Genomic DNA, 26,584 nt, shown 5'->3' with positions numbered 1-26,584 from the left:
TTTGGTATCTTGGCTGCTGTTGGCAAGTATCTCTCTAGGGGTAGGGAGCCTGACCTCTACCCTAAGGAGTGAATAAAAGCACTTCAGTTTTGACACTTTCTCCTCAAGGTGGTTTGGTGGTAGGTTTTTTGTTTGTTTTGCTGGTGTATTTCGGTTGGTGGCTTTTGGCTTAAAAAAACCCCAAACAAATAAATAACACCAAACCCAACAAACAACTCAAGTCAATGTCTTTCTGCATTCTCCCTAAAATCCTAACCCATGCATGGTATAAACTGTACTTTTATTATATGGAGGTAGTATTTTTTTCTTACAAAAAAATACAGGTTTTTAATTACTGCTGTGGGCGTGTGAATGTGTGTAAACGAACTTCCCAGTAAACACAGGTGTATTTAAGGTATAGTCTGTGATATGTTTGGTGTTTTTTAGGGTAAAACCATCACTAAAAGGGTATTGCTGTTAGTTTTCCCTGTTACTTCCCTTGTGCTGATTCTATTGATTGTGAAACACTACTTTTTCACAGTACATCAATGATATTTAATAACAAGGTTTTGAAGTCTGTTTTTTCCACCACATGATTATTTCCAGTAACTTGGTTTATGGCATGTTCCTACACATAGTTGTATCAGCACAACTCTAGGGGCAAGTGTGAGTGACCAGGACAGGAAAGTCTTTAGCCATCTTCACTGCTCAACAACAACAAAACAATCCCAAAGAGTATTATACAGTTCTAAAGTGTTATGTCCAAAAAACCCACAAAAAACCAAAAAGGAAATTAGTTATACAACAAATCTGAATTAAAATCTGAATGTGAAGACAGTGATGCTGCAAGGTTGAAAATGAGGTCACTTCAAAACATTCGAGAAGAGCTGTGAAATACGGTTCTGAACTAAGTTCCTTAATAGCCCCTGGATGAGGACTTGTGTAAAGTGTCAAGCAAGATTAAACATTTTCCTACGGTAGACTAAAATCTGCAGATTTATTTGTTAATGCATATAATCAGACATATTCAAGAAACTAAAAAAGAGAGGACTGAGATGGCTTAATGACCAGGGAGAAGATAGTGTGAGGGAGGCAAAAATCTGCTTGTCTTGTTTTGTTCAAGTCCTGTGAAATGTCATTTTAAAGGCAACATCTAATCAATACGCAAGACCATGTTTTAAATCACCCACTTTTTTTTTTTAAAGTTACCTACAGCTGAATTGTTAAGATGGTAGAGAAAGAAGTATGGAAGGAAAAAAGGGAATCATATTTCAGATCTTTTTTGGCACCTACAATAACTGCTTTTTAATGATTAACACTAGTCATCAGATCTTTCCCTTTCTGAAAAAGTATCATAAAGATCTCCTGCTGTTCCCAGCAGTGTCCCGCTAATTCAGCTCACTAGCAAAATTAGCAGCAGGAAACAAGCCTTTGAAATTTTCATAGTTTATGAATAGCATTGTTCATTCGGTAAAGGATATGGGCTCCTGCTGTAATTGTTCCTGTGTTAAGAAAGCTCCAAGTTATTGTCTCTCCATCAGTCTTAAAAAAAAAAAAATCAATAGAAATAAATACACATACAATTAAATGGTGAATTAAACAGCCAACTGAGTGACTAAGAATTTCTTTCACTTTTGAACTCTTCTGATTTTTTTCTCTGAGGGAGGACTATTGTGCTGCCATTCCTTCGCAAACACTCGATAATGCTAACGTGCTTTGAAGTTGCCATTGGAGAAAATAGAACAACAGATGGAGCATGAAAAAACCCACACTGCTGTCTTTTTAATCTGAACAAAAGCAATTTTTCTTGGCAAAAATAGTTAATATTTAATTCCATTTACTTATAGACATTTGATCCCAGATGAGAACACAAAAACTGAGGCAGAGCTGTATATAAAACAGCTCAGTGCATCTATATCCTGGCTTTTTATTAGGAAGATAAAAAAACCCCTTTGTCTACCATGCATTATAATAGCTGTGATAGAACTTGTTCAATACTGATCTGAAGGCCACTGGACCCAAAGGAATCTGTGAATTAGAATCTCAGTAAGATGCTATTACTTTACGGTTTCCATGGTGCAAAGCAAAAGTCTGGACCTCTCATTTAGTATGACTTTTCTCGTGTGTAACTGTTATTAGTGGTTATAACTGAAGTTGCCATTCTGGTAGTAAAAGTAGTGTTTGAACCTCAGGTGTATTCCCACCATAAATAAAACATCTGTGTACTTTTATTACCACTTTCTGAAATTCTTTTTCTTTTAGTGTACAGCTAAAGATGAGATTTTAATCCCTTGTCTTTGGACATGTTTTTCCCCACAGAAAACTTTCTAACAATCCTTATCTGAGAGGTTAAAACAGGCTGTTCTTGTAGTTTTTGTTGATCATCCTGTGGTTAAGACTTGGTGACATCCATTTCCTCTTTCTCCTGTAGTTTTTACCAAGATGGGTATTACTGACTTTTTTTGAGGAAAAATATTGTGAAGCAAGCTCTCTATACATTTTCTATTGTAGACAATATAGGATTTCCTACTGAAATAGCAGTTGTATTCTCTTACTCTCATGCAATAGCTGATCCTTATTAACACTCAGAAGTCCTGTATCTTCCTAATAAAATTCTGTGCTGTGGTATTTTCACTGTGGATGTGCTTCCTCCTTCTGACTGAGGTCTTCATAATGGAACTGCACTGTCTGATCACTACTGCTCTTAAGTGAGTGGAAAGATACATGAAGAATTAAGCCCTACAAGTTCAGTCACTATTGCTTTACCTGAAACTTGTATAATGTTCAGAATTTCAATGGCATTTCTTCCTAATAAGCCCTTGCAGTCACAGAGGGCACCCTTTACCTGACTTCTTTAAACTTGGTTAGAGGCAAGATGTGGGAAAATCAACAATCAGTCAGAAGAGGTAAAATATGAACAACCTGTGCAAGCTAAATGAGTTTGGATAGACTGATGTTTCATAAAAGAAATATAACAGGGCAGCATGAATAAAAATAATTTCTGCTTACACAGGGTTTGTTAGCTACTGGAATGTCTAATCATAGTAGAAAATGAAAAAGATGGCCAGCCTCTAACAGGTTTCTATGGCTAGATCTCCTTTCCAACATACTTATTCAAGTGACATTATATCAGTACTTATACAAGTTCTGCACTACTGTCACTGTTGCATAGAAACAAAAGAAAATCTGTTATAGAGCAAGTTTTTTGAAAACTGTAGCATATGTGTGTTTTGCTGAAGGAAATGTAGGTGTGCTTGAAATGACTTTATTGTTAATGACGCTGTTCAGACTAACTCAAGGTGGAGGACACAATTGAAAGCATGTAGTGTATGTTAACTATGCTGCTTACAAAACTGACACCCAAGTCTTTTATAAGTAGTTATAGACTAGCATAGGCAGAGTACCAGTCTTCTAGAATGGGCGACCATGTGTTTAAACTTGTACGGTGCTACCTTCTGCTTAACTTAAGCCTTGAGGAGCAGCTACAGAAGCACTTCCAAATCTGGACATGGATTGTATTAAGCTTTTTCTAGTTAGTAATCATATTTTTCTTTGTATTTAAACCACACACAGATTAGTTGATTGCTGAAACTATCTTCTCATTCTTCCTATACTTCTAGAGATATTTGGTGACCTTTTGAGTCTTTTCTGTCCTGCCTTCTGAATCCAAATATTCCTTTAATGCTCCATTTTGCCAGGAAAAACCCCCGAACAAATCAATCAAACCAATCCAAACTCTCAAAATACTGCCTTAAATCCACACAAAAAAATAAAGTGCAACTAAGGAGAAGTGCAAGAGTGACCTGACAGACTAAAACTCTAGCTGGTCTGCCAGTTTGGGAACTGTCTTCAGTATTTGAATAGATATCTGTTCTGGATAACCCTTATAGGTATGAGACAAATGCAATGGGATGTTGACACTAGGACAATGACATGCGCACAGTGCCAGTGCAGATAACTTTTCAGGAGATGATGCATGCCCAAGGTATTTCAGATTATCACATGCACAAAGATTGCATTTTAAGGGGGAAAAATAATGCTACTGAATCAAGCCCTCAAAGGAGAAGGATGCTTTTAAATACACTGTCATGAGAAGAAATAAGTGAAGAGAGGAAAGGTATTTCAGTTGGAGTTGGACTTAGATGATCATTGTAGATCCCTTCCAACTGAACTGTTCTGTTCTTTTTCACTACCTTAACAGAAATTCAATGCACATTTGTTGCACACACCTTTTTGGTAAGTCTTCAGAATTCAATTAAGTACAACATAGTCCTGCTGTGTCAAGATAAGAATATCAGAAATTTTAAGAACATGAAAATGTTATCTACACAGCACACCTCTTTCTGTTGTTGCTGATCTCAATCCATTTTTCAGCTTTCATACTATTCCTTCAATCATTCCCTCTGGAAATACATCTAGATTGCTCTTGAGCTAATTTATTGTTTTGCAGCCACTGCCTTACTCCATAATTTATAGTTTCTGCAATAAACAATTTTGTTTTGACCAAGTTTAACATTTTCGTTTAACATCTCTGTTGGTGACATGGAGAGTGGGATTGAGTGCACCCTCAGCAAGTTTGCTGATGATGAATGGACTGATAACAGCCCTGTGGAGAAGGACTTGGGGGTATTAGTGGATGGAAAACTGACTGTGAGCCAGCAATGTGCGCTCACAGCCCAGAAAGCCAACTATACCCTGGGCTGCATCAAGAGAAGTGTGGCCAGCAGGTTGAGGGAGGGGATTCTCCCCCTCTGCTTTGCTTTTGTGAGACCCCATCTGCAGTGCTGTGTCCAGCTCTGGGGTCCCCAACATAAAAAGGACATGGACTGGCTTGAGCAGGTCCAGAGGAGGCCACAAAGATGATCGGGGGGCTGGAGCACCTCCCCTGTGAGGACAGGCTGAGAGAGTTGGGGTTGTTCAGCCTAGAGAAGAGAAGGCTCTGGGGAGACCTTGTAGCGGCCTTCCAGTACTTAAAGGGGGCTACAGGAAAGATGGGGAGGGACTCTTTATCAAGGAGTGTAGTGATAGGATGAGGGGCAATGGTTTTAAGCTGAAAGAGAGCAGATTTAGATGAGATACAAGGAAGAAATTCTTTCCTGCGAGGGTGGTGAGGCACTGGAACAGGTTTCCCAGAGAAGCTGTGGCTGCCCCCTCCCTGGAAGTGTTCAAGGCCAGGTTGGGCAGGGCTTTGAGCAACCTGGTCTACTGGAAGGTGTCCCTGCCCATGGCAGGGGGTTGGAACTAGATGATTTTTAAGGTCCTTTCCAACCCAAACCATTCTATAATTCTATGAAATATATGGCTGACTCTCGATTATTTTTTTTTAAACTATTGTTCCCAGGTTAATGTCAAAGATTTTCTTTAACATTTAATCAGCAATCTAACTTAATTTTACATTTGTCATTGCCTCTTAAATATCTGAAATGTATTGGTTATGTCAAAATTTGCCCCTTTAAAAAAAAATGTATTTTTATCCTGGTGTTAAGACTTAGATTATAATACAATCTTGTCAGATATTTGAAATATGAACCTAGATTTTGCTAGTTTCCCACTGAAGGGAAACTAGACATGTATCTTCTCTGAAACAGCATGGTGAAACTAATCTAAACAAGTATGTTTGCATGCCTGGACTTGTTGAAATTTAGTTGTTCTGGGGGGGGGTGGGTGGGGGGGTGGTGTTGGTTGTTTGCCATAAAATCAAGCTGGCATCTTTGAGGAATAGTTGTCTAATGGACTCTTCCCCTGCCCAGACCAGTATTTCCCTCTATTTTTCCTTGTCAAAGCTTATATTTTAAGGGAGAATATTCCCTGAGTGAGTAACTACCCCCAGAAGTCAGAGAGTAGGACTGGAAAGAGTCAAAAAGAACATGGACTTTAACAGTAGTCTAAGTTGACTCTTTCTTATAGTAGTATTTATGATGTGCTCATCATTTCTGCAAAGCTTGGTGAATGCTGTTTAAAATGTTGTTTAATAATGCTTGATTTTTATAGAGACAGTCTTTATGATGATTATAATTGTGGTGAAGAAAGCTTTGTCCCATTGTACATTCTTTGAGAATTTACCCTGAATGAAGTGCCTTTTAAGAAAGGAAAGAGAAGACCTCATGATTTAGATCACCAGTGTTATCTGCCTCTTTCTAAAGATTTTGGGAAAGTAAGTCAGACAATTAAGAGCCTAAATCTTACTGAAAGTCAATGGAACTTGTAATGTCCTGCTTGCCAAAACTCTGTGAATAAACTTTTGATTCCAAAGTAATTTAAATTACTTAGAGGTTTTGTTCAAGCCCTGCAGCACATCTGTAAAGCTCAGATGTGCTCTTATTGTAAAACACTATAAAAATAGTTTGATATTACTTAAAAATTACTAAGTTTGAGTTGTAATCTCACACCATATTTTTTTCTAAAATGAGGGCTTAATTCACTCTTTGCGGAGTGAAAAAACATGGATAATTTGTGTTCATGGTACTGTCTGCCCTATACAGGAATCTCTATTGCATATGTTCTAGTTGCTCGAAAAGCAGAAGATAATAGTTGTGTTTTTCTCTAAAGAGGAGGATAACACTTTCATTGAAATATTGACTTTTAATTAAAGTTTTTTCAAAGTTTTCTTTAAAAAGGTAATCAAGAAATGAGACATCTAGGAATTCTGTATTACATTTCAATTTCTGAATATTGGAAGGTGATTTTGGATCAAAGTAAATGACAAAGTATCCTTGTGGATACAGATGTATCACGAAACAAAGTACCAGAGAAGTACTTTCCATGAAGCAAGGACTGAAAGAAAAGGTTCCCATTAGACAGTTTTTTATGCTATTGATTCCAAAATGTTTGTATCTTGTCTGTTTCACAGTGACTTTAAATTATGATCTTATGACTATATGCAGATTGCACCAATGAAATAGATTTTCTTCCATCTTTGATAGCAAATGTTTCTTTGGGAAATATTTATTTGTTCTTGCATTAAATGTTCTGTAAACTAAGTGTAGAACAGCACTCTGATTTGTTTAAAATGCCAAAAGGCCTTGAAACAGCAAAAATTACTTCAAAATTAAGAAGCCACACCTCGGTAGATTCTGTAAATCATACAGGTAAATAAGGACAAGTTGCACTTAACCTGAGTATAATTAGTTTAATTTGAATCATTATTTTGAGGTTACAAGTTGCATTAAAAATTTCAGAAAGATTAATACTAATATGAAATCTTTATTTCTAAGCTTTATATTACAATTCAGTTGTTATAAGACTAGAGACTTTTTAGCATATTTAAAACCCTTACTAAAGCATGGTAAACATAATTTTTCCATTTACGTGCTGCATTAGACACTTGAGTATAAGTTCAGGGAAAAAGTGGTCTCTTGCCATCACCCACTGATGGAATATCCATAAATAATGAATAGAGCATTTTCTTAGACCAACATCTTTCATGGATAGTGAAACAGAAATTACAAGGGGACAAACAGTATCATTTCAAAGTGTTCATAATAATAATGTTCTTGATGTTGAGCATAATTACAGGAGAAAGTTTTTGAAGTTATGAAACATTTGAGTTTCGTTTTGTTTAATAGTCCTTAAAAGTCGTTTAATTCTTCCTGAATTAATTCTGTGAATTATTTGTTAAATAACTGTTATCAAATTTTAAGATCACTTTTATTTTAAGATGTTACTCTATATAGTTTAAAAAACCAGTGAGTTATTGAAAACATATTTATCTGAGTACATTCAAATGAGCCACTAATAGGTAATCTAGTTGCTGAAGGATTGTAATCTCTGAACTTTTTTCAGTCAAATAGAAGAAACAAAAAAAGAAATAAAAAAGGAAAGAGAAAAGGAAAGGAAAAAAAATGGGGCAGAGGAGAAGAACCTGAGGAAAGGGTAGGAGTAGGTCAAATGTGGAAGACGCAGGGGAAAGGGAGGATTCTTTCCATTAAAAAAAAAAAACCAAAAAAAGCCCCAAACACCCTCACAGAAACTCCTTCTTTCTTTCCCTTTTCGTTACTTGAAAAATTGTGAACCAGTAAATAATATAAAAATTTATCTTGTGACTTAAGATTCAGTTTAGATGTTTCAAATTCTTAAGGATAGTTTCCTGGCTATAGTAACTTCCAGTGATGAGTCATGTTTTTTTCTGAAGAGAAACGGGGGGGAAAAAACCCAACCTCTGGTTATAATGTTTTAAGGCTAGAAATTGCTTATTTTGAACTGTGTTTTTTAGTAGCCACAATCCTATGATGGCTAAAAGGTCAGCATATTAAGAAAAGGACAGGGATTTGTTAGAGAGGTTGTATGCACAATAAGTGTATTTGATAAACACAGGACACTCCTGTTTCAAATGTATTCCTGTTGTCTTCCTTTAGGGTTAAATCAACTGTAGGATGAACAATTCTACTAGGCTTTGTAATGGAATTTAATTTATTACGAAGTATAATACTCCTCTTTCACTATGGAAGTGTAATTATCCATTGATTTGGCCATTTTAGTTGCCTTTCATGCTTAAGCTTAACTTTGAATCCCCAATCATGATGTGAATGCAAAGTTCAGCTTGTCACTTTTAAGCTTTTCTTCCAATGAATGACTGAAGAGGGTCATAGGTTCCCAGATATTAATCCAGAGAAGCTTTTACAAAGAGAAAATGAAGTTCTGGATGAGACCATGGAGCATAATTTTTTTTTTTTCAGTAGGTCATTGCAGTACTCGCAAATTCAATAACATCTCAGATTACCCTTGAGTTTACTTAAAAACAGATTTTGATATTAAACAGCACAGCTGCAGAAAATAATTTATGGAGGATTTGAATTTGTCTTCCTCCTACATTTTGTCCTAATTAAAAATAATTTTACTATCATTAAAAACCCCCACATAAATGTTATGTAACATTCTTGTAACCTACTTAGTATCTCAAACCAAGAGTTTTATTGCATTGATTTTTTTTTTTTTTGGTAATGAATCTGTCTAGAAAGAACTATATCCTGACTGTAAGTATATCTTAAATCAGAGAATTTTTTGGTCTGTCTTTTGATGTATGCTATTCTAAAATATATATATAATACACTGGAATGAATAGCTTTGAAGCAGCACTTTACATTCATAAAGCATGCTATTATGGTTTCTCTGAAGCTGAGCATTGCAGAAGTTGGTCGTCTGTTTTAATTTGCCCTTCAGAAGGGGTAAACTTCCAATATTTCACAACTATGAGATGTATATTCATAATTAAGGAACCAAAAAATTTCAATTAACTTATAGTGTCAGTGAGTAGTACTTGTCCCCTTCTTTTCTCTGCCATGCATCTGCAACTACCTGTCAGCACTGCCAGAACCAGCCAGTGTGGCCCTGGGGGCTGGTAGGTTTTGACAGTTCTCTCACAGGGAACAAAGACAACCTTCAGTGCCCTGGCTTCCTTGAACATACAGGAGAGTAGGACTATGCCAATTGCTTTCCAAACACTTTGTCTTCAAAACAGGACTGAAAGTCCTGCGTAACCCCACTGCTGCTTATTGGGTCTTACTTTGTGTGTGGATGTGTGTGGTTGGTACATGGCCACTCTCAGAGCAATGTGGACTAGAGGGCAGTTCATGATAGTGGGTCTCTTTCATGGTTTACCTGTGGTGGAATGGGTGGCGCTTCTTGAGCTGGCTCTGGCTTGCTTCTCTTCACTAGATTAATACAACATTCTGATTTTCTTCGTTGATGCTTAGTAAATCTGGAACAAATGCTGTATACAACTGAAACAGTTTTGTCTTTTACAGTATTCATACTTAAGGGTTTGCAAATAGACATACTTTAGAACTTGCTTCATTGTACCAATTGCACGTGTTTTTGTGTCTAAATCAAATGAAAAATTAAATAAATGGACAACAGATTCACATATTTCATATTTCAGTAGCTCAATGGAAATTTTTTTTACGCCCATAGAGGAGCTATTTGTTTCTTGTTTGTTTGATATTATTTTTTTTGTTATTCAGGTGTTAACTAGCAAAACAAAAGTATTTTGCATTTAACTTTAAAAAAAGTCCAAACACACACAAACAAAAACTATGAATGTGCTAATAAGGATTAGAGATCTACATTTTGTCTCTGCATGTAATTGCATAATAATCACTCATTTCTCTTTAAGCTATGAAGTGCCCTTAATTGTGAATGTTAAGGAAAAACAAACTGAAAACTGAATGTGCATATTTGACTGAATGAATTGTATTTGCACATCAATCATTTCCTCAAAGAATAATCTAATAATTTTTCTAGTAATATGAAGTATTGTTTTTGTCAGTGCTTTTCTTGCAATATCCTTTACAAAAAGTCAGCACTTTTGCTGCAACATAAATTCTACAAGTATGATCAATTGTGTTGGAAATGATACCCTTTTTTTTCATCTCTCCAGTTGTAGTCAACAAATATTTACAGAGTGGTATCACCATTAAGTACAGTTACATTGTCATGTTGCTGGAATGTGTGCTCAGTCACTATGAAAATCTTGTATACTTTGGATCCATTGTTCTTTATTCGCTTTTCACATAAGACTGAGCACTCTCTGTTGGCTCAGTACAATATATTTTTTTAAGTCAGTTAAAAATGACTTCTTATTTCTGTGTCATCTAAATCTGTAGTCAATTATATAATTTATTTTTATTGATATTTTTGTGGTTAGTAGTTGGAATTATTACAGTATGTAGTAAATGTTAAAAATTGAAGAAAAAAAGCAGCACAAATTTGGAGATATCAGTACTTTTGGATAACTTCTAAGGACATCTAATCTGCCTAAATTTGGTAACATCTGTAGCTATAAAAATTGGTTAAAGAAACAAGTGTTCTGGATGACTGAAATCCAGCCTTTGAAATGAGGGAGGAGAAAGTTACAGGAGTAGATACATTGTTTTATCAGCTGTTACCTTCAAACAAAAAATGAACCCAAGAGGAAAAAGGTAAAAATTAAACATAAATGAAGACAGAATCACAAGGCATTCAGAAGCCAAGAAATGGCTGAGTAGGTAAGCAGAAGGTTCAGTTTTAAAACTTCCCTAGAATTTTTTACTGCTTAAGTTATTTTTCCCCTCTCACCCTTTCTTGCTTTCCAAACCTCCCTTTCTGTCCTACTGCAAGACCACTGTTCTGAAAGCCTGGCATGCAAAGAGATATATAAGACTTAATCAGAGTATTATATAGCTTTAAGGCAATGGAATGAGTGACTTAAGAGTAGAACTCTAAAGGTGTGGTTTTTCCAGGTCAAATGCTGTTCAAATATGGATTTTAAAATAGATTTAAAAGATAGACTTTGGTTGCTGCATGTACAAAATGTGCTGTGGCTACTTTACATAGCACTAACTTTTAAAATCTGATGACATAAATTGACCTCAAAAACTGGGGCTTCCATTTCAGCTGAATTGACTTGGTTTTCAGTGATATGGTTTTTTTGATAATTACTTCCTGTATACTTATTAACACTTTCCCAAGAGACTTAGAAGCCTTAGTTTTCTGCTTTATTAGAGAAGATGACTTTAAGTTCTTTCAAAAACTTTAGCCTCCTTCAGAGGGTTGCTTACTAATAATGAATGATATCAAATGATAATAATGAATGATATCAAATGATAATAATGAATGATATCAAATTTATCTCCAAACCAAAGGAACTTGTTATCAGTAGCATCGAAGTTCCACAGGAATAAATCTGTTATTTTTAATTCTTATTAGCTAAAACATAGGATGATACAGCAGTGCTCACTGATATAAAACTGACTATTTTTTCTACTTTTCAGAAAATTCTAGTTGTATAAATACATCTTATTTCTGTACCTCTGTTTTTCTAGTCAATTGTGTTGAAATAGTCTTGCAACAGCAAAATAAATTGACATCTATATCAGGATTTCTGTTTGATATCTATAAGTTCAGGTTCCTTCTTTTAAATACTGGGCATGACATAATGTTTTAATGTGTCTAATAAACAGAGTAGGAAACACACTTTACTTGTACCAGTTGTCCATAACTTATGAGTTTATGGCATTGCTTTCTGCTTAGTTTTATACATTTTGGATATGAATACTTGCCAACAGTTTTTAAAACTACTTAACAGTAGTCAGTCTCATACTGCACACAAACAAGGAGCAATAGAGGAAAAAAATGAACCTTCCTGAATATCTTCTGTAAATGCCACACTGAATAAACCAAAGTAACCTTTCAATCATTGCCTTCTGATGTTCTAGTAAGGTTTTATGAATTACTTTTATCAAAACACAAGGTAACTGATAAAACTGATTGCCTGTGCAGCAATGGTATATATATCAGATGGCAGTCAAATGTGGGATCTTTAATTCAGGTTTGGATTTGATTTAGATACATTAGATTAGTTTTTCAGTTGATCTTATAGTGCCTTCCTCTTTTTTCTCAATTTCTGTTATGGATTGTTACAGGTGGGCAGAAGTGTTGTGCTATGGACATGCAATAGATACATAATGTCTGGTCAGTTACTTTCACTGTAAATCATTTTTAGTTTACAAATGCAGACTCTTTGCAGTGGTAAATTATGGTGATTCTTTTTAAGGAAAAAAAAAAAGTACCATGGAACCTTCTTAAATAAATAATGAAAATAAGGAGGGGGAAGGAAAGTAAAGCGGTAAAGAGTTCAGCTTTGCAAGCACTAACAAGTACCTGGCTGGTGCAATAAATGACCTGAAGTGGTGTTAGCTATAGTCCGCACAAAATACCTAATTTCCCTTATCATGCCTCTAATGGAAATTCAGGTGTAGAAATTTATTCATATATTGAGGTTGTTCATGAGGAAAACAATATAATATCTGGCTTCTGTTTTCTTGAAAAAATTAGAAGAGGTAAAAGCCATTAATTATTTTTGCTAAATATTGTTCCTGTATATACTTTTGTTTTTTTGTTAACTGGAGCTGCAGGCATTAGACTATTGTCTGTAATAATGTCCACAAATTTTTCTTCTTTGATTTTTAATGTTATTGTGGAATGTTTTAGCAGGACCAGGCATGAAATGATTAACAATTCCTTTGTTAACAAGGGACTTGAAATTTTGTTTATAATTTGGAAAATGTCACCATGTATAAAAAATGTGCTGTTTGATTTGGTACACTAAAAAAATCCACAGCAGCCCAACCCAAAAAATAACAAAACAAAACCAATGTACAATGTGTTTTTATGCCTGTGGGTTACACATTTGAAGATATAAGAAACATTGTGTTTTCTCCACCAGTAGCTTTTCAATTAGCTCCAGAAAGTTCTGTAAAATCAAATGGAAAATATAACATATGTATGTTTTCTCTGAAATAATCGCTTATTTGAAAAACATAATTGTATCCAAGACCTAAAACTTTCTGTGGCCTCCCACATAATGTGGCAGTGTTGACTTTAATTAACTATGTTTTTCTTACCTTGATTTGAATGATGAGAAAAGGTTGTTAGTGATGGCTGACATTTTTGTTCTCTACAGTAACTTCTCTGAGTAGGTTTGCTTCAAGATTTCTATATGATCTATGCAGGTTCCACATAGGTTGTCAACGCTGAGCATCTTCAGTTCTCAACTATTCAAATCTGTTTGCAGATTCTGTTAAACATTCTATGTTGGTTTTCACCTACATAAACCATTGACTACTAGTATAAAATAGCAATAATTTCAGCCACAGAAGAACAAAACAACATGTGTGAGAGAAATCTTTGGGTTTAGATCTTATGAGAGTTATTGCAAAAACCCATTGGAAGATTTAGTCTCTTAAATATGACAAGTTTCTTAATTTTGCTGCTTTAAGTTTTTGTGATTTCTTTTTTTTTTTAAATTCACATGAACCTACTGAAGCTGCAGTACTTCTCCCCTTTAACCCTAAATTTTACTTTGGAAAAAGTTATCTGGCAGTATAATTAGTTGCTCGAGACAAATAATATACATTTACACTTGCTGCTTCAGACTATTTAAAAGAACCCAAAAAAACCAAAGAAAAAGCTTTCTTGATGCATAGGAGAGATTTCAGAAGATATTGATGGTTTCATCGAATCAATAAACATTGCTCTAATTGCTTTTGTTAATAAGTTCCAGGTTTGGGATGAAAATGACAGGCTAAATAGTGACACTCTTAGATTCCACTTATTTCTACTGCTTTATTTGTGAGATATATAGGAAACTTACTGGGAAAGGAGCAGTGGTATCAGGCTACCTTGAAATTTTTGTGGCAATGATACTTAAAGGTCCTACTATTTCAGATAAAACACTTCTTTTCAAGGAAGTTTGCTGCTCTGTGATGTTTTGCAACTCTCTTGCTTGCTGTCATTTATAGAAGTACTGTTCTGCGAAGTCCAGATAATAAACATTTAAAAATATCTTACCTCCTGATGTTCGCAGTCATAGATGGATTATACTTGAGAGGTACCTGTTCAAGCTCTTACATGAAAAATGGGTTTTATCCTTGGCAGCAATGATTAGGCTTTCTGGTTTTAATCTGTGGTCAAAAAATTCTTCTTAAAACCAAAACAAACAGCTCCCCCACTCAACCCTCAAAAACTGCAGCCTGTAGGTGTGCATGAGGGAAGGAAGCTAGGTCATTGCCTTTAATGGAAGACTTTTTGTTATAAACTGGTGTAAAAAGGATTATGGGTTCATTCCCATTTTCTTTTGTACAATGGAGTGTTTCAAACTGTTACCTGCACTCTGAAAAATAGCTTCACAATCTTGTGCTATTTTCTTCTTAGAAAAGCAGATTGTAACACCATAGCCCCTTTATTTGTTGTGAAAACAAGTTATGCTCTTGCAGTGTAAACATGAGGAACTCTTAACTTTATCCCAATTTAAATGCCGGTATAGCATTTTTATGTCAAATATTAAAGGCACTTTTACCTTGGGATATAAAGCTTTTCACAGGGGCTTTTTCATTGGTATTTTTACTTCTTTTTCATTTTTTTCTCTCATTCTGTTTTGCCATCTCTTCTGTGTGTAAATGCCTTGGCCTTATTCTTAGAAAAAATTTTAGATTAAACAACTAATGACTTTTTCTCACAATGCTACAAGTCTGTATTATTTTGTTATTTGGCGCTACTTTGATGTCAACCTCTTTCTTATTATTTCACATCAATGATAGATATGGAAGAGGATTTATTTTTCACTGTCCCAAAACATGTTGCGAGATGTGGAAAATGTCAATTGGTTGAAGTTAATTTTTCTAAAATTTTCAGAATTAGGTTCTCAAAGAACAAACTTCTTTGTTCAGTCAGGAAAAAGTAATGTTTCTTACCAATGGTACAAACTTCCTTAGTGACTTTTATGAAAGTCCATAAAACCTCGTATTGACAGACCACTGTTGGGACTTGAGGTAAGCTGTCTGTTGTGCCACATATTAAAGCCTTAACCACTCTGCTAAGCTTGAATACTAGTTATGATGACACCATTTTTATGATGTGACAACCTCTTGCCAAGGTATGAATCTGTGAGATTAATTTCTTCTGGGTCATCAAACTGGCATAAGATGGATGGTACTTCTTCATCCCTCATGAGTTGGACTTTTTAAAATTGGAAATTAGGAGAGGAAGGTTGTCAATCCCTTTACAAATTTCAGACTTTCAGACAGAAACTGTCTTCAGTTAGAAGAAGGGATTAAAGGGAATACTGAAGTCCTGACAAGTTAGAAGGGTGTAGAGGAAAAGGTAGAGATCTGTAGGTCTCTTTGCCTCTGAAATAATTTTAAAAGGTGTCATTACAACATAAAGAAAGAAATCTTAAACTATTCTAACAAGCCAAGTTCCCAGCTGCACCCAATTTTATTAGCTGAAGGTTAGATTTTACGGGTTTTCCAGTTTGACATAGATATGTTGCTGCCTTCTGCTGAGTGCTAATATGAAAAGTTGCTGCCGTTGCTTTCAGATTACTGTTCACACTGGTCAATTCAGAACTACTGGATCTTATTTTCTGAATATATGTTTGAATATCTCTTTCAAAAACCATTAGCAGAGCTAATTAAACATTAGCCAGTGAATCACTTGAGATAATTTATTTGCCTAAAACCCAACATCACTAGAGTCCATGTATTTTCAGTGGTGGGTTTTTCACTCTTATCCAAAATACATTCAGAAATTGCTGATGAAGGTGAGATCTGTAATTCAGAGCTATCCAATAAAATTTTTATTATTTATATTGGCTGAAGACATATAGTTCTGCTAACCCACTCTTTGAATCATTTAATTTTATATTAAACTGCAAACAGTTGACTTTTATTATTTAAATTTTACCGCTAGAGAATGCCATACTTAAGACAAACAAACAAAAGAAACTGAATCCAAACCAAAAATCCTGAAAAGAACCCCACATAACTGATCTCCTGTATTACAGGAACTAATTTAAGCAAGACGATATATAGCTTCTAACAGCCTGCTAAAAGCTACTTTCACTTGGAAGTAGTACTAACTATACTTCCTAATCTTATTCAGAATATTTCTTCAATATGACATATGCCATAACTCAATTTCCATGATTCTCTGTTTTTTTCTACAAGTTGTTACAGTTCTTCTGAAATTTATTATATAAAATTGGCTCACATCAAGAAGAGATAGCTGCATTAATAATTGTGACCCCTATTCCCAGGAGCCTTGCAGTGGACAGAGTACTTCCACAACTACTTCAGTATTACTTACCCACTGGAGAAACCATAGAAGTCAATATATTAATTTTATAAAGCAGTACTGAGCCTGGTATATGCTTATAAGACTATCACTGGATAAAGGGCAGAAGAAAAAAAAGCAGGATAGAAAAGCTTAAACTGTGACTAAGTCTTTAGATTTTTTACTCTTTTTTTGGGGTGGTGGAAGTTAGGGAGAAAGGAGAATAACTTGTCAGCTTTGATAGGATAATATGCCCATATTAAGGACTACAGTTTTATGCAAATTTAATTATAGCTTAATTTTTTTGTCAAAGGCATATATCTGAAGATATCTAAAATGTATTTTGAATTGTACAGTATCTCACAAATTTTACATTTCACCTGATCACAGAAATATTAAAGTCTGTGCATATTTTGTATACCAGTTCAAGCTATGAAAATAACTTTGTGCTTTCCTAGAGTATCATTTAGGTGTAGGCAAACCTCAAAGCTATCTGAACCCTGCAGGGAAAGAAATACTAATTTTTAACTAGATAAAATTCCACTATATAATGCACATAGTTGCAGGAATGTTAATCTTTTCTTATAATTGCTCATGGGCAAATGATCGTAGAGTCTGACATACAGTCTATAGTCTATTTCAATTGGTCTGTTCCTTCTTGTATGAAGGAAGGAGGTGGCAGCCTAACTTGATTTTTGTGGACAGACTAAGTCATTTAGTGCTATTTATTTTTAGTCTGTGGTAATAAATACCTTGAACTTTTTGCACTCACAGGGCTGAATGACGTGTCCATCTGCTGTATGATTAATTTCTATTTATTGTACTCCATTTTGCTTTTATTCTGTTTCCCTTCTTTAAATCCACTCTTCCCTGCCTTGTCTTTGTCTTCCATACCAGTCAAACTATATGTTGAATTGTATAGTTGTTCTTTACCAGATCTGTAATCATATATTGCTTAATTGCTCTATGTTGTTGATAGATTTTAATATAATTTTAATGTAGTTTTTAAAGCATTGGATTCTATAGTAGTCATGTAAGGGCAGGGAAACATAGATATCTCTTCACAGAATAGGATGGTGGTAGTCTTATTATTCAGGACATATACATATTTATTGGCCAAAACTGCATCCTAGTAATCAGTGATTGTTTCATGATAATAATCCCCGGGGTTTTTTTGGCAAAATTATACAAGAATGAATGAATGATAAATCCCACTTGAAACGAGCCTGTAAAACCTGATTTTTCAAAATATAAGTTTTCTTACATTGGTAACAAACTAGCACTGATCAGATATTATGAAACCCCAAGGATGTTAGTCATTTGCATGTCTAAACTGTCCTGGTTTTATCACTCAAAGTATTTATGAAATTCATAATAGATCACTATGCTTTTAAAAAATACATACATGTGTGATACTTGCTGTTGCTCAAAACGAAGAGTGATGAAATACATAGCTTCATGAGGAAGCTTAATCATGTTAATACTGATATAAACTATATATACCATCTCAGAAACATATTTTGAAAAATCATTTCTGAAATGCTGTTTTTAGTCCAACACGACAGTTAATACCATTTAACTACTTGTTATTTTGTCTTAGGTGATAATATTGCTTTTTGTAAGTAGTTTATTCATCTCAGCCTCAGCTTAATAAAAACTTTTTACCTTTATGTCCTTAAATACTGTTTCTTACAATTTCTGTATAGGACCACTCCTGTAAATGAATGAAAAATTTTTTTTAAAGTCAGATATAATCACCTGTGCCATACTATCTCTAGTACATGTGCATAAATAGTACAATACGGTTATTAATTACATGACAGAGTGTAATTTCCATGGGATCTTTGCCTCATTTAGCATGCAGATTGAACTGCACACACTTAATGATGCAGCTGTTCAATATTTATTTTTATTTTCACTGTTTAATGAGTGAATACCTCCCTCATTCATTTGCTACAGTCTCAAAGATCACAGTGAATAGGCATGGGAAACTCTACCTCCGTGTCTCATTCACTACCTATGGTCTTCTGTCTATTGAAACTGAAATCACCACTGCTACACTGATGTAAATGTAGATTTCTTATGTTTACAAATAATAAATCAAAAGCATTCATTTGCATAAACACAATTTGTCTCAGAGTAAAAGCAGATCAAAAGATCCCATATTACTTTTATATCCATGTTCTATTATTCAGTGTGCCCCCATCGAGTTTGATTTGGCAAGCTGCTGAGCTTTCTGAAACCAGTGTCACAAGACAATTCTGAATATTGGAATAATTATGATGCTATCCTTAATTTTAAGCCAGTGATTATTCCCACTAGAATCAACAAAAATCTGTGCTGCTTTACTTTGCAATGTCACTCACAAGAGCTGACTATTAACAATCCTGAGAAACTTATACCCTTAGAGTGAATCTTAGCCTCATGAAAATCAGTAGAAACACTTCCATTAAAAATGCTTGTGATGGATCATCTTTGGACCTGAGGAAAATTCATCACTTCCATCTCTGTTGAAACTAGACCTTTCTGCAACTTGTACATGCATATTTGGAACAGAAAGGGCAAGATAATCTGTGATTCTGTGATAAACAATTTGCTTCTGACTTTGTGGATTAATGGAAATGGTATTAATGTTTTCATACAAAATACACTAACTTCTCTGAACTAATACCATTTCAGAATTTATTATTCAATAAAGAAAATTGTTTCTCTTCCTCCCTAACAAATGTTGGAATTTCTTACATGATGATATTTCAGAGTTGGTTCTGTTGTTATGTCCTTTAGCATAATGCTTGAAGTATTTTTTTTAAAAAGTTTTTTTCATCACACAAAGTTGATTCTATTGATATGTACTCTTCAAGTTTTTAGTGGTCATGTATGCAGAAGCAGGAAATATGGTTAGCTCGCCTTCATTTCATTGATATGTTTGCGACTGTTCTTTGCCAAAACTAAGAGAAATGTTCTTTCGTTCAAAGATGTGTTATAGTTTGGGGACTGCAGAATCTGAATTATATCCCCTTTTTTGTTATTAACTTTTTATTAACTCCAGATTGTGATGCATGTCACGAATGTACCTGTTGATTAGAGTTCATGTTTCTTCTTGGGTTAATGTTACACCTGCATTATTTATATACTAATCTGTTCATATTCAAAGTGATATCTATACTTAAAAGAACAAAGAGAAGCAAAAATAATTTCATTTATTAACAGGTATGTGCATGTTTTCTTTAAATGTAGGATTTTTTCTATATCTTGGTGGTTAGCTGTCACAGGTAGCTGTATCAATATTACCCACAAAGTTTACTTTTTTATTAAGAGTTTTATATTAGATGTGACACTCTTATTTGGGATAATTTCCCATGTGTAGCTATTGATTCTGCCAACAGTGAAATTTCTTCAAATCCTGTGAATTACTTTTGACATTTTTACACAGGCATAAAATTGTGTTACATTTCTTAAATGTTAAACATCAATTAGTTCCATGTACTCAATCCCCCTGAAGTAATTATACTTGTGTAAGAGAAACTCACAGAACAGCCAAGGGCTGTGAGTACTGTACTGTACAATCCAGAGAATAATTGTCTTGCACGGTAGTGTCAGGAAATGTTAAGTGATTCTAAGTTGAATGTGCTTGCTGATGTCATTTTTTTAAAGTGTTTCTATAGAGGGTAAGGAAAAGCACAAGGCTGATATACACGAAGACAAAAAGAATCTTGGTGTTTCCTGTCTCGATTAAAAAAAAATAAATGCTGTTTTCAACAAATATTATCCTCAGAAACTCAAGCTTACTTTCTTTTAGGGTACTCATATATGCTGTTAGTACAGATTTAAGACTGGCTACCAAAGAAGTAATGCATTGATGTACAGTTACATGTAAAAAGCACTGACAGACTCAGGTTAGATAATTCAAATGTTTGGTATTTTCCACTATCTGCAACAAGGTGTAAGAGGAGTTCTTGTTTTTTTTAATTATTTTCTTTATGATTTTTTTCTGTAAGCTGCACATACACTGCCATAAAATATACCAAAGTGGGGGTTTTGCATGTGCCTTAACGTGCAAGAGAGTAGCTTCAGCAGATTTATTGTCACCCTAACACCTGAAGTTTATGTAACATCACAATGATATTGGAGGACTGAGCTTGTTGCTTGTACATTCTTTTCAATAATAAAAAATTCTATTCTGAATAATTGTCACACTCAGCTTGATATGATATGGCTTTTCTCATAATTCAACAGACTAAAGAAATAATATTGGATTAACGTTGATGTTTGAAGAAATTTAGTGCCATATGTCAGACTGCAGTCTTATGCTTCCAGTAATTTTAATAATGAGATGTGGATGCTTCAAACTTCCTTTATTATTTATGTTCACTAAGGGTTTCTAGATGCACTGCTACTAGGTTTCTGTGAGGACATTAGTTTTACCCTTGGTAGTCATAGCCTAAAGAGCTTTCCTTCATAGCAAGAGAAACAGTGAATGACAGTGTTAAGAAATAATGAAGAAATAATACCTTGAAAAACCTGCTACCTCTGATATGTCTCTGCCACCTCATATTTGCAACCTGACAAAAGATGGCCGCTGCCTTCACTATCTAATTCTCAGAGCTAAGTAAAGAAATAGTGTGTATATATGTAGAATACTGGAGAAAGTGAATTTCAAGGGTTGTTGAATCCTCTGGGCTTTCTTTGACTGTTAGGGAGCCAAAGGTACTCATTGACACAGGCATCCTGCTGTGCTGCTACATCTCCAGGTCCAGGAAGGAGCAGGACTGTATTCGTAGCATGTATCGTACCTGATAAGCACAAGCACATACGTGGCTTTCACAAAGCAACACAGCCTTTCCTGACACCCATGTGAAAACACTGACAGCACATGAACAGCACTGACTCATGACGTCTGAAGCTCGGTAGGAGATGCGTGCCATGCACACACACGCCTCTGACAATCATTCTCTTGTTTTCTGCAACCTCTTGGACCTCCAGGCTCTCTGGAATCCATAGGCAGATGCTGGCCCTGCTTTATCCAGTCTCCATATCAAACCTTGGGTCTTTCCAGGTGCTGTTCTCCTGGCTAGTCCAGGTAAACCTTGCTCTAGTGAATCACATGCACACACAGAGAAAAGAGGTAGTTGTCACAGAAATTGGTTAGGATTAAAGCTTAACAGCTGATATAAGCTGAGTTGGTCAGTTGTAGGGCTTTGCCAGGTAAGTGCGCTGACCAGCACCTTCTTTAGGTGTAACATTTCCCATTTTATCTTCCTTCTATCCATTTTCCCACACTCGTTCCTTACTTATTCACCATCATTTATCCTTTCCCTGTCTTTGGCCCTTCTAAACACCCCATAGTAAGTTGTATACATTCCCACAATCACCTTAAAATATCCCATAATGTTTTACATGATCCCCCAAACTTACTCAAACACCCTTTAAGTTTGCTCTTTCTTAGGAGAATGCATAATAATACCATTTTACTCCCCACCTTCTAATCTTACTGAGCTCTGCCTGGTTCTTCCAGCAAGCAGCCATCAGTGGTGGTCTTGATTATAGTCTATCTCCTGCTTTTGGGATTTCTATCTGTGTGTTAATATCTGTGATTTATTACTTGTCCTGTCTCTTGCCTTTGGCTTCTATGCTCATAAATGAGATAGCCTTATGCTCCAGATATATATGTACCCTTACATTCCCCATATCCTTACAGTTAAAATATACGGATGTCTCAGTGAGCGGTCAGTAGAGGAAAATCCACAGTGAGGTAATGAAGTAAAATACAGTGGGAGTTGTAAAAGAAAGGATAAAAATAAAGTCTGGATTTCTTGAATAGAGTTCCAACTTTTGAGCTGCCCTTAATGATGTTATTCGCTTCCCAGTGCTACTAATATAAGGTAAAACTTCATACTTTTTGTGGGTTGTGGAATTTCTATATCTTAACAGTCTCAGAAAGATCAAGGATTAACTTTTTACATTACAATTTATGAAACCAATTAAAATGATGCAGTAATGTATTTTACCTTCCCTGACACTTAGTGGTATATTAACAGTACCTATTATTTCCCTATCTTGCCTATTTCAGGGATCCATCTAATCATCTATTAGAAAGTGACAAGTACGCTTCCTTCAGCTGTCATAATACCACCTATGGTAACTCTGCGGTGTTAATATTTCATTACTGATTATAATATTGGACTTCCAGTATTCTATGGCTTTGCATTTTCAGCATTTCAGTGAGGATGATTGGACACTCTTGTAGTCTTATCTTTTAAATTCTTATGAAAAGTAATAAGTTCCAAAAGAGGGTTGGGGAAATTCAGGTGCAATCATCACATTATTATAGTATAAATCTAGAAGTCCCTCAGCTAGCTGGCACCTTAGCTTTTTCACAAATTCCTGTCCATTTATTTGAATAACAAGAGCATAGAGTTATAATATTAAACAAAAAAATCATAAAAACCCCAATATATATGGATTTTTAGAAGGAATATAATCTTTTCTTCCAGGGCACAAACCAGTAACTATTGAAAGCTGGAATAAAACTTTCCCTGGGGATAAGTTATCTCATAACTGCCTATTGCTTTGTCTTCACCTGATATTACTGCATACTTCTAAAGTGGTGAGCCCAAATATATGGGCTGATATATGCTAATATCCCTAGATTGTTGCCTAAGGCAGCCTTAAGACTCTTTCACGTTATTGCTATGTCACAAAAGACAGACAGTGATCAAGCTCTGTTATGATTATGGAAATGACCAGTGCAATAAGTAGAAGTTAAGTGTAAAATAAGCCAATAGCTCCTTTCTTTAAGGAGAAATTATGAGAACTACTTTAGGGAAAATAACTAATGAAGGTCTAGATCAGTTGCTGAAGTCAAAGCACTGCCTGAGGAGCCAGTCAACTGATTTCTTTCTTTTCCCTTCTGAAAATGGGGTGGGCAAAGGGTAAGCACAGGGTCCATCTTTGTTATGGAGAGCATTTAGATAGCTTTGTTTTCTAAAATGCATGTTGCTCTTAATCTTATCTTTATTTTTCAAGCGATCATAAGCTTCTTGTCCTATCAAATTCATTGAATTAAGCATATATTTCATCCCATTGTCTTGTAGCATTAAGCCTCTAGAGTTTGTTGTATAGAGTTAATCCTCTGCAAATTAAATGTTTTGATCATTGTTCCCAGTATGCAGTTTCTTGCCTAGTGGGGAATTATGTGTATGCAGGTAAGTGCATTCCAAAAGGGCCTGTTGTCACTGAGTGGCTTTTCATCAATAAAATGGTATGCTTCTCCACAGTTTTAATTTGGATACTCTTAAAGGTAGAAAGTCTCTTTATTCACTGTCACTTCATGATGTTTTGTGTAAGAAATAGATATTAAAAATTATCTGCTGTCAGATTTTGATACAGAATGAGTACCAATATAAAACCCATTTTCCTTTCTACTTTTTTCTTGCTCTTTTTCCTTATGCACATTTCTTTCATCCTATAGCTCCTGAATGTAACTCTGAGTACTTACGGCCTTAGCAGACAGGTTTGTCCATATACATTAAAAAAATTAGTATTTCTGGAAATAAATGATGCAAAGAGTTGTTCTTTAATACCACAGTATTTGAAGAATTTGTTGGGAAGACGCAGCTATGTGATATTCCATTTCTTTTGAAAAGGAAACACTACAGAAACATAAAAGTAATCCTGGTACATAGCAAATGCCCAGCTTTTTCTTGTGTTTCTAAAGTTCTTATGTGCCCAAATTAACCATTATTTGTTATGTCTTCAGAGTTGTCACACAGGAGGCCTGCCAGGTACAAAAGGAATGGAATTTGGATGAAAGAGCTTTGTATGTCTGAATAATATGAAATAATAAACAAGTGAAGGTATTTATAATTACAACGGATACAAATAGAAATAGATAGTATGAGAATATTTAAAAATATATATATTTAATATATATATTTTTTAAAATTGTCTGTTTCATGATTTCTGCAACTTGTGAGTGTACAACTGGTGTCCCATTACTTCACCATAAAAAAAAAATCAAATTCTAACTTTTTTAACCTATTATAAACTATGTTTATGCTTTCAGTAGTTATACGTATTGATAATATCATGCCATTTTGCAGTAGTCAACCAAGCGATACAGAAGGAAATCCAGAAAAATGGGTGAATGTTGTTGGAAAGGCTGAGAGATTAAATACAAATATGGTGCAAAAAACATAGTTAGCTCATTTATTAGTTGATTTAGAAAGTGCAGATAATAAATGGCTTGCTTTATTATAGTGAGAATATTAACAGAACTATTTTTTTCTATCAGTTTGTTAAACATAAAAATCCAAAAGTTTGAAGAAAAAGGTCTTCCTATTACTGTCATCAGATACCAGAGTGTAAAATATTAATGTTGTGTAGAACATTCTTTGTCCCATATTTCTGTCTGCATTGCAATAAAAGTTAAGGTAGTGATATTTTAGTCTTCATCTTTTGGTTCAAATCAGACTTTACTTTTGTAAAAGTTTGTTGTATTGCTGTTACACAAGTAGTGTAATTATAAGAAGAGTATTACTGTGATGTATATTGTATAGACGTTAACAAAGACACAATTTTTGCTCTTGAAGATTTTACTGATCAATAGGTAAAGTAGTTTTTTTGTATATGTTACAAAGAACTGGAAACAACCACCTAGGTTTTCAGGTTCAGTCCTGCAAACAGCTATATTTAAAAAAAAAAAAAAAAAAATTCAAAAGAACTCTTTTCTTTGTCCCTCCACAAAAATAATTCTCATTTATTACAGTACTCACAACTTACTTCACTGATGGGGCAATGTATTTAACAGATTTGTGTTGTTTTTGGCTGGGATAGAGTTTATTTTCTTCACAGTATCTAGGATGGGGCTGTGTTCTGGATTTGTGTGGAAAACAGTGTTGATAAAACAGGGATGTTTTAGCTACCGCTGAGCAGTGCTGACACAGAGCCAAGGCCTTTTCTGCTTCTCACCCCACCCCACCAGTGAGGAACCAGTGGGGGACAAGGAATTGGGAGGGGACACAACCAGGACAGCTGACCCCAACTGACCCCAGGGATATCCCACACCATATGGCTCATGTTCTGCATACACAGCTGGAAGAAGGAGGAAAGGGCGATGTTTGGAGTGATGGCATTTGTCTCTCCAAGTCACCGTTACACATGATGGAGCCCAGCTTTCCTGGGGATGGCTGAGCACCTGCCCGCCCATGGGAAGTGGTGAATGAATTCTTTGTTTTGCTTTGCTTGCACACACGCCTTTTGCCTTATTTCTTAAACTGTCTTTATCTCAATCCATGAGTTTTATCACTTTTGCTCTTCTGATTCTCTCCCCAGTGCTGTGGGGAAGTGACAGAAGTGGCTATGTGATGCTTAGTTGCAGGCTGGGGTTAAATCACAACAATTTCTTAGCACTGATACATACTTTTGACTGTAGTAAAGGTCATAGTATTGTATTGGGAACAATATTAGTGACCTGTTCAGGTACAAGGTGTGCAGTGAAACACAATGAACTGCCTGAAGAGCTATAGTCTCTGGCTTGTTTGGAAAGGAAATTCTAGTTTTGTTGTTGGTGTTTTGGTTTTGGGTTTTTTTTTATAAATTAAAAATAAAATTGTTAGATGTAAATCTATTAGAATTTGAAAGTTGAAGAACTTGATGCACAAGTGATTAGACTGAGTGTGTTTTATGCATAGTGAAGATGGCTAATCCAACAAACAAACGGAAGAGAATAATGGAGTTACAGGTATGTCTTTAAAAAATCTTTACTTCTGAAAATCCTTAGACATGGGTGGAAAATAAGGCCCTTTTCGTAAAAGGAATAAATGAAGAGTGTACTGAAAACTTGTTTTTTAGTTTTAAGGACCTTCTTAACATCTTCCTATATCACACAGTAATCTTAAAAAAAAATACAGCATAATGTAGTAGATGGGATTTATTTTTATTTATACATTATTTACTATATTACTATATATCATAAATTATAATAAATGGAAAACCTACATAAACTTATTTTTATGTA

This window comes from Strix uralensis, chromosome 4 (genome assembly GCF_047716275.1).
Source record: "Strix uralensis isolate ZFMK-TIS-50842 chromosome 4, bStrUra1, whole genome shotgun sequence".
Taxonomy (NCBI): Eukaryota; Metazoa; Chordata; class Aves; order Strigiformes; family Strigidae; genus Strix; species Strix uralensis.
This window is presented reverse-complemented; position numbering follows the sequence as displayed.